The sequence below is a fragment of the Macaca fascicularis genome, chromosome X (assembly GCF_037993035.2).
Source record: "Macaca fascicularis isolate 582-1 chromosome X, T2T-MFA8v1.1".
Classification (NCBI taxonomy): domain Eukaryota; kingdom Metazoa; phylum Chordata; class Mammalia; order Primates; family Cercopithecidae; genus Macaca; species Macaca fascicularis.
Genome location: NC_088395.1, coordinates 87,404,745 through 87,414,729, shown reverse-complemented (window position 1 = coordinate 87,414,729; position 9,985 = coordinate 87,404,745). Strand labels below are relative to the sequence as shown.

Genomic DNA, 9,985 nt, shown 5'->3' with positions numbered 1-9,985 from the left:
ACCAGTTGTAGCTCAACCACCTTGTGCCCATATTTTCAGGACCTCCTGAGGCGTTGTCACGGGCATGTCCTTAATTTTGGCAAAAGAAACTTCTAAAATGATTGAGACTTCTCTCAGATACTCTTTTGTTTACCAAGAGAATATTAATTTTTAGGCTTTGTATGATAACTTAATTACTGAAGATAAATTGTGCTTCCTCAGTGACAACAAAGATAAACTAAGTCAGCTAACAAATATAATATAGGCTTTTATTTAGATTACTTCACATCATTCCCCACCTAACAATTCATTACATTTTTCCTGTTGTCAATGTGTTGAATCCCTGTAATTTGTACTGAATCCCCTCACATGTACTCTAAATCTTCTGAAATCCATGGTAAATATCTTCATAAGTTTATTAAGAAACCAGGACCAAGGAGCAAACACAGGTTCCATACAAACTGATAAAATCTCGGGCCTTTAAATTAGAGATTTAGGGTTCTCAAAACAGTCACTACAGACAGGATTAGCTACAAACGATGTTAATAACTGTTTCACACAAGCAAATATTGGAGAGATAACTATAATACTTTTCCCCTTGAGAAAGCTATGGTACATGACTAGGGTTATAAAATACTGCAATGACTACTTCACTCAAGACTTACATTATAATTTTACAGAATTAAGATAGTCGATATTAAGATAGAAAAAGCAATGTGCTGGTTACTTCACCATTTTTAATAATAAAATAAATATTATATCATACAATGCAGAGTCTGAGAAGAGGTACAAAAATTAAAATGTAGAAATTTGATTTGTAAAAGAACATCAGAATCAGATACATCCCCTCTCCATAGAGGGCTCTGCAGTGAGGCCACAGGTAGGGTAACACCCTCCTGGCATAAACAACTTGCTGGCAGTGTCTCTCAGGACTGTTGTCTGGCCTCTCCCAGGGCACAGGGAGAGATAAATTGCACTGAAAAAAGAGAGCTCAGCCGGGCGCGGTGGCTCAAGCCTGTAATCCCAGCACTTTGGGAGGCCGAGACGGGCGGATCATGAGGTCAGGAGATCGAGACCATCCTGGTTAACACGGTGAAACCCCGTCTCTACTAAAAAACACAAAAAACTGGCCAGGCGAGGTGGCGGGCGCCTGTAGTCCCAGCTACTAGGGAGGCTGAGGCAGGAGAATGGCGTAAACCCGGGAGGCGGAGCTTGCAGTGAGCCGAGATCCGGCCACTGCACTCCAGCCTGGGCGACAGAGCGAGACTCCGTCTCAAAAAAAAAAAAAAAAAAAAAAAAAGAGAGAGCTCAGCTTCCCAGAATCAGAGTTGTCTTGGGTTGGGTGGTGGTGAAGGCAGATATCAGGCAGAAGTTTTGCAGGGATGGCAGGACACAAACTGCAGCCTGGAGCAGCTAGAGGTCCTCAACCATGCAGAGAAATAGACAAGTTTACCATTTTAAGTGAGTTCTCCTTACTTAAAACACTTTCATCTAGTTTCCTGGAAAATATAACGAAGGGCTTATAAACTGCTTTCACTTGATGCATAAGGCTCAATGTTCTTGGGAGTTAAAAGGAATGTGGTTAACATTGTCCAATGCCTTGAGGAGACAGATAATAAATAGGGGAGATGAGGCACAGATAAATGCAATTGACTCTTAAATAACAGACTACTTTTAAAAAGTAAAAAAGCAACTGAGAAATGTTCAAATGATGAAGGCATCTTCAGGTGGCTTCCTTTGTCATTCCCTGTTTTGGCTTGCACTTATTTTTCCTTTTGGTATTTTTCAAATTTTTTGTTTTTGTCTTTACAATTGTGAAGATATCTGGCGTCTCCAGTGAACTGAGGACTCTCAGCTACTTAGGCTTTTGTGTGTCTGTTTTTCACCTCAGCAGTCTTCATTTTACTTGACTGCTATCCTTAAGAAAAAGCAACAGGTAATTATTAAACATTTCCGGGACATAACAAGTATTAGTAATAGCTGAGAAGCCACTAGATACCAGGTACTTAGAGAAGTATGTAGAATTCAGTAAAAAAGTCCAATCTCTTCATCAAGGAACTGGTATTCCAGGGTATAATGCTCCTGTAGAAAAATGATGTCAAAAATCAAGCTTTAAATTATGTATATGTCATTACCTTCCGAAGTAGCAATGAAAGACACATAAGAGAGCATAAAGAAAAAGAGTGCAGGCCCATGTAAAAAACCCAGAATACTAAACATCCTTCCAACCCCACTATCTTATGGATGAAGACAATTGGCATAAATAGCATTACTTTAATCTATTTATCTAAAACTTTCATGTTTAGAGAAGGTAAACATGAGAGCATACCTCACTGAGTATTCCAGGTTTGAAACTGACTGGTTTTCGGCCGGGCGCGGTGGCTCAAGCCTGTAATCCCAGCACTTTGGGAGGCCGAGACGGGCGGATCACAAGGTCAGGAGATCGAGACCATCCTGGCTAACACGGCGAAACCCCGTCTCTACTAAAAACACACAAAAAAAATTAGCCGGGCGAGGTGGCGGCGCCTGTGGTCCCAGCTACTCGGGAGGCTGAGGCAGGAGAATGGCGTGAACCCGGGAGGCGGAGCTTGCAGTGAGCTGAGATCTGGCCACTGCACTCCAGCCTGGGCGACAGAGCGAGACTCCGTCTCAAAAAAAAAAAAAAAAAAAAAAAAGAAACTGACTGGTTTTCATAATTGTAAAGTTAATTAGGTAGACACAATCTCTTAGTACACCAGTCTTCTGGTGTACAAAAGGAATTAAGTAAAAGGTAAACATGGCAAAGTCATTTGGGGACAGAACACTCTCTGAGTGAAATTAACCCAGCGTATATCACTGGAGGATTATCAGCTGGAGGATTATGTTTAAGAAAATCATTATGGCTTACTTCTACCAGAGAGGGCGGGGAGAGGAAAAGTCCACTTCATATTTAGGTTTGCTTTAGTTATCTGAAGGATCCGGATGGAACTGAAGCCTCTGTCTTACTTATTAAATAAATATGGGAACATAAACATAAATAAAAGAGGGTCCCATAATCTCAAAAGCATAAAGATTTGGAATGGCTGAAAAAAGAGAATGAGTTTGTGAACTAAACCACAAAGCATACAAATTTCCCATAGACTTTTGCCATTATTGCAGACTTGCTCCCTGTGTTTTACTATGCCTGTAGAAATACCCTGGAGGCTTTGAGTGAAAGCAGAGCCATTTCAGGAACATAACCTAGCTATGGATAATCTCTCTACACTGGTGCTACTCTATGCCCATATGGCATTTGAGTGTCCTCAATCTTTTTATTTGTTAGATAGGGTAGTAGTAATGCCAATGTCTACAAAGCAGTTTATTGGTTTTAAAAGATTCTGCTTTATTTATTATTAGATTTAATAAATATAACCACAGGTAGTAAATGCTAGAGGGTAACTAGATACGGTGAATCTAGAGAAAGAAGGGTTATGCTACAAAAAGTACTTAAAATATTATTTTAAAAAATACCTTCAGGCAGAGCGCAGTGGCTCACACTTGTAATCCCAGCACTTTGGGAGGCCGAGGTGGGTGGATCACCTGAGGTCAAGAGTTCAACACCAGCCTTTCCAAGATGGCGAAACTCCGTCTCTATTAAAAAATACAAAAGTAGCCGGGCATGGTGACAGGTACCTGTAATCCCAGCTACTCGAGGAGGCTGAGGCAGGAGAATCGCTTGAACCCAGGAGGCAGAGGTTGCAGTGAGCCGAGATCGTGCCAGGGCACTCCAGCCTGGGCGACACAGCGAGACTCCATCTCTTAGTACACTTTGTTCTAAGTCATTACAGCAATAAAAGACTGAAGTAGAATCTCCTTTCAGTAGGGCTAATTAACAAACATGCCCCCAAATGAAACTGTTTTCTTTGGAGAGAGGAGAGTTGTAATGATAAGTCTTTGCAGAATATATTCTACAATTGTGACCACATATATCTGGTCGAATATGTTTATACTGTTGGAACAAACTAGAAAAGAACTACAAGAAGGTACGGTCTAGAAAATGGAAAATGATAGGGTAATATTAACACCTTTAATTATTAAACTTAATTTTGCCATTACTTTAAAGAGAGTATGTTTAGCTTCCAAAGCTACTCATTATTTAGTGTGTTAAAGCTAATAAAAGGCCAAGTGCAGTGGCTCACGCCTGTAATCCCAGCACGGAGACCGAGGCAGGTGGATTACTTGAGGTCAGGAATTCAAGACCAGCCTGAACACGATGAAGCCCCGTCTCTACTAAAAACACAAAACTTAGCCAGGTGTGGTGGCACACTCCTGTAATCCCAGCTACTCAGGAGGATAAGGCAGGAGAATCACTTGAACCCGGGAGGCGGAGCTTGCAATAAGCTGAGATTGTGCCACCGCACTCCAGCTGTGCAACACAGCGAGACTTCCTTTAAAAAAAAAAAAAAAAAAGCTAGGCCGGGCACTGTGGCTTAAGCATGTAATCCCAGCACTTTGTGAGGCCGAGATGGGCAGATCACGAGGTCAGGAGATCGAGACCATCCTGGCTAACACGGTGAAACCCTGTCTACTAAAAATACAAAAAAATTAGCCGGGCGTAGTGGCGGGCGCCTGTAGTCCCAGCTACTCGGGAGGCTGAGGCAGGAGAATGGCGTGAACCCAGGAGCGAGTTTGCAGTGAGCCAAGATCGCGCCACTGCACTCCAACCTGGGCGACTGAGCTAGACTCCGTCTCAAAAAACAAACAAACAAACAAACAAAAAAGCTAGTAAAAATATCCTTCCCTTTCAAAGGTTTTGCTATATTCTGTTTCCATTACTAACCACCTCCCCTCATATACTTCAGCAAATATATTCCTTATATAAATATTTAGCTATTTACCAGTTTTTTATTTTTATTGAGATATAATTCAATATCATATACTTCACTTTTTTATTTTATTTATTTATTTTTGAGACGGAGTCTTGCTCTGTCACCCAGGCTGGAGTGCAGTGGCACGATCTCGGCTCACTGCAAGCTCTGCCTCCTGGGTTCATGCCATTCTCCTGCGTCAGCCTCCCGAATAGTTGGGACTACAGGCGCCCGCCACCATGCCCGGCTAATTTTTTGAATTTTTAGTAGAGATGGGGTTTCACCGTGTTAGCCAGGATGGTCTTGATCTCCTAACCTCGTGATCTGCCCGCCTAGGCCTTCCAAAGTGCTGGGATTACAGGCATGAGCCACAGTGCCTGGACTTTATTTTTTAGACAGGGTCTCTCTCTGTCACCCAGGCTGGAGTGCAGTGGCACGATCTCATCTCACTGCAGCCTCAACTTCCTGTGCTAAAGGAACCCTCCCAACTCAGCCTCCCAAGTAGCTGGGACCACAGGCATTCACCACCACGCCCAGCTAGTTTTTAAAAATTTTTTAATTTTTTGTAGAGACAGGGTTTCACCATGCTGCCCAGGCTGGTCTTGAACTCCTGAGTTCAAGTGATCTGCCTGCCTCAGCCTCCCAAAGTGCTGGGATGATGGTGTGAGTCACTGCACCTGGCCCCTACTTTACTTATTTAAAATACACAACTCTATGGATTTTAGTACATTCACAGAGTTATGCAATCATAACCACAACCTACTTTAATTTTTCACTATATATTTGACATAAAATTTTATATATTTATCATCTATGACATATTTTGAAGTCTATATACATCTGTTACCTCACATAGCATTTTTGTGGTGAGAACACTTAACATGCACTCTCTCTGCATTTTTCAAGAATACAGTATATCTTCACTAACTATAGCAATCATGCTATAAGTAGATCTCTTAAACTTATTCCCCCTAATTGTAATTATGTATTCTTTGACCAATATCCTCCCATCCCCTCTCCCCCTTAATCCCTTCAGCCTCTAGGAACCACCATTATACTCACCACATATATGAGTGAAAGCATGTGATATTTGTCTTCCTGTGCCTGGCTCATTTCACTTACTATCCTCCAGGTTCATCCATGTTGATGCAAATAGCAGGATTTCCTTCTTTGTATTCCAATGTGTATATACCATATTTTCCTTGTTCATTTATGTGTTGATGGACAGCTGGGTTAATTCCATATCTTGGCTACTGTAAATAATGCTGCAATAAACGTGGGAGTGAAAATACCTTTTGTACATACTGATTTCATTTTGTTTTGCTATATAACCAGTAGTAACATCATATAGCAGCTCTATTTTTAACATTTTTAGGAACCTCCATAAAATTCTCCATAAAGGTTGTACTGATTTATATTTCCACTAACAGTGTTATTACAAGAGTTTCTTTTTCCTTACATGCTTGCCAACACTTGTTATCTTTTGTCTTTTTGACAATAGCTTGTCTTCATTTGCTTGATGTTGCTGTAACTAAATATTTGAGACAGGTAATTTGTAAAAAATAAAGGTTTATTTAGCTCATGATTCTGGAAGCTGGGAAGTCCAAGATTGACAGGCTGCATTGGTGAGAACATTCTTGCCAGTGGGGACTCTGTAGAGTCCCTGATGGTGCAGGAAATCACATGACAAGAGGGCTAACCATGCTAGCTCAGGTATCACTTTCTCCTCTTTTAAACCCACTAATGCTCCACCCAAACACCATAGTCAGATTTCCCACCCTCTTAATACTGTTAAAATTAGTGTGAAATTTCTATATGAATTTCAGAAGGCACAAACCACCAAAATGTGACATAGCCATTCTAACAGGAGTGAGGTGACATCTCATTGTGGTTTTGATTTGCATTTTACTGATGATTAGTTTTCTTGAGTATTTTTTCATATACTTGTTGGCCATTTGTATGTCTTCTGTTGAGAAATGTCTATTCAATCCTTTTGTTTGTTAATCAGGTTGTTTTCTTGTTACTGAGTTGTTTAAGTTCCTTATATATTTTAAATATTAATCCCTTATCATATGTATAGATTGCAAATATTTTCTCTTATTCTATAGGTTGTCACTTCACTCTGTTGATTGTTTCCTTTGCTGTGCTGGAGCTTTTTAGTCTGATGTAATTTCATTTGACTATTTTTGTTTTTGCTATCTGTGCTTTTGAGATTTTATCTAAAAAAATCATTCTCCAGACCGATGTCATGGAGCTTTTTCTCAATGTTAAATTCTAGAAGTTTCATGGTTTCAGTTAATAGTTTCGGGTCTTACATTTAAGTGTTTAATCCATCTTGAGATGCTTTCTGTGTATGGTGAGAGATAAGAATCTAATTTTACAGGCGGATATCTGGTTTTTATGTCACCATACATTAAAAAGCCCCCTTTCCCCATTTTGTGTTTCTGGCACCTTTGTGAAAAATTTATTTGCTCTAAATGCACAAATTTATTTCTGTGAAGAATGTCATAATTGTCTTGATAGAAATTGCATTAAATCTAGATAGTACTTTGTGTGGTATGGATATTTTAACAGTATTAATTCTTCTAGTTTATGAACACAGAATAGCTTTCCATTTATTTGTGTCTTCTTTGATTACTTTTCAAAATTTATTATTATTATTATTTCACTAGTTTTGAGGAACAGGTGGTGTTTAGTTACATGGATAAGTTTTTTAGGTGAGGTTTCTGAGATTTTGGTACACCCATCCCATCACCTGATTAGTGTGCATTGTACCCAATGTGTAGTATTTTATTCCTCACTCCCTCCAACCCTTCCCCCCAAGCCTCTAGAGTCCATTATGTCATTCTTATGTCTTTGCATCCTCATAGCTTAGATCCCACATACAAGTGAGAATATATAATGTTTGTTTTTCCATTCATAAGTTACTTCACTTAGAAAAATGATCTCCGCTCTTTTCCTCCCTGACTGTCCGAAGATAGGCAGCCATCATGAACGACACCGTAACTATCCGCACTAGAAAGTTCATGACCAACCGACTACTTCAGAGGAAACAAATGGTCATTGACGTCCTTCACCCTGGGAAGGCAACAGTGCCTAAGACAGAAATTCGGGAAAAACTAGCCAAAATGTACAAGACCACACCGGATGTCATCTTTGTATTTGGATTCAGAACTCATTTTGGTGGTGGCAAGACAACTGGCTTTGGCATGATTTATGACTCCCTGGATTATGCAAAGAAAAATGAACCCAAACATAGACTTGCAAGACATGGCCTGTATGAGAAGAAAAAGACCTCAAGAAAGCAACGAAAGGAACGCAAGAACAGAATGAAGAAAGTCAGGGGGACTGCAAAGGCCAATGTTGGTGCTGGCAAAAAGTGAGCTGGAGATTGGATCACAGCCGAAAGAGTAAAGGTGCTGCAGTAAAGGCTACCTGTGTCCATTTTGGATTTTTCACAAGCAGATTAATAAACTAAAAACTTTCATGTGAAAAAAAAATGATCTCCAACTCCATCAGGTTGCTGTGAATGCCATTATTTTATTCCTTTTTATGGCTGAGTAGTATTCCATGGTATAACACATTTAGGCCAAGCACAGTAGCTCATGCTTGCAATCCCAGCACTTTGGGAGGCCAAGGCAGGAGTTACAGACCAGCCTGACCAACATGGGGAAACCCTGTCTCTGCTAAAAAATACAAACATTAGCTGGGCATGGTGGCATGCACCTGTAATCCTAGCTACTCGAGTGGCTGAGGCATGAGAATCACTTGAAAAAAGGAGGTGGTGGTTTCAGGGAGTCAAGATCACACAACTGCACTCCAGCCTGGGTGACAGAGTGAGACTCTCTCTATCTATATATCTCTATATATCTATATCTATATATACACACAACAGAATGAGACTCTATATATCTATATAGATATATAGATACACACACACACACACATATGTATATATAATCTTGCATATCACATTACTTTATCCACTTATTGGTTGATGGGCATTTAGGCTGGTTTTATATTTTTGCAATTGTAAATTGTACTGCTTTAAACATTTGTGTGTAAGTGTTTTTTTCATATAATGACTTATTTTCCTCTGGGTAGATACCCAGTAGTGAGATTGCTGGATCAAATGGTAGTTCTACTTTTAGTTATTTAAGGAATTTCCATACTGTTTTCCACAGTGGTTGTACAGTTTACATTCTCACAAGCAGTTCCCTTTTCACCACATCCACACTAATATCTAATTTTTTAAAAAATTTTTTACTTATGGTCATTCTTGCACAAGCACGGTGGTATTGCATTGTGGTTTGGATTTGCATTTCCCTGATAATTAGTAATGTTGAGCATTTTTTATATGTTTTTTGGCCGCTTGTATATCTTCTTTTGGTAATTGTCTATTCATGTTCTTAGCCAACTTTTTTATGGAATTATGTTTTTTTTTTCTTTGCTGACTTGTTTGAGTTCCTTGTAGAGTTTGGGTATTAGTCCTTTGTCAGATGCACAGTTTGCAAATATTTTCTCCCACTCTGTGGGTTGTCTGTTTATTCTGCTGATTATTTCTTTTGCTGTGCAGAAGCTCTTTAGTTTAATTCGGTCCTATCTATTTATTTTTGTTTTTGTTTTTGTTGCATTTGCTTTTGGGTTTTTGTTCACGAACTCTTTGCCTAGGCCAATGACTAGCATAATTTTTACAATGTTATCTTCTAGAATTTTTATGGTTTCAGGTCTTAGATTTAAGTCTTTGATCCATCTTGAGTTGATTTTTGTATAAGGTGAGAGATGAGCATACAGTTTCACTTTCTCCATGTGGCTTGCCAATTATCCCAGCACCATTTGTTGAATAGGATATCCTTTCCCCACTTTATGTTTTGTTTGCCTTGTCAGAGATCAGTTGGCTGTAAATATTTGGCTTTATTTTTTAATTCACGGTTCCATTGGTCTGTATGCCTGTTTTTACACCACTATCAGACTACATTACAAGGTAAGTATAGCCTCATAATGTAGTTTGAACTTGGTTAATGTGATGTCTTCAGATTTGTTCTTTTGCTTAGTCTTGTTTTGGCTATGTGGGCTCTTTTCTGGTTCCAAATAAATTTTAGGATTGTTTTTTCTAGTTCTACGAAGAATTATAATGGTATTTTGATGGGGATTGCACTGAATTTATAGATTTCTTCTGG

General features: G+C 39.4%; 1 pseudogene; it reads left to right on the top strand.

The window, feature by feature from the left end:
* Positions 1-7,756: 7,756 nt before the first annotated feature.
* Positions 7,757-8,305, top strand: LOC102135559 (small ribosomal subunit protein eS24 pseudogene; annotated as a pseudogene).
* Positions 8,306-9,985: the final 1,680 nt, after the last annotated feature.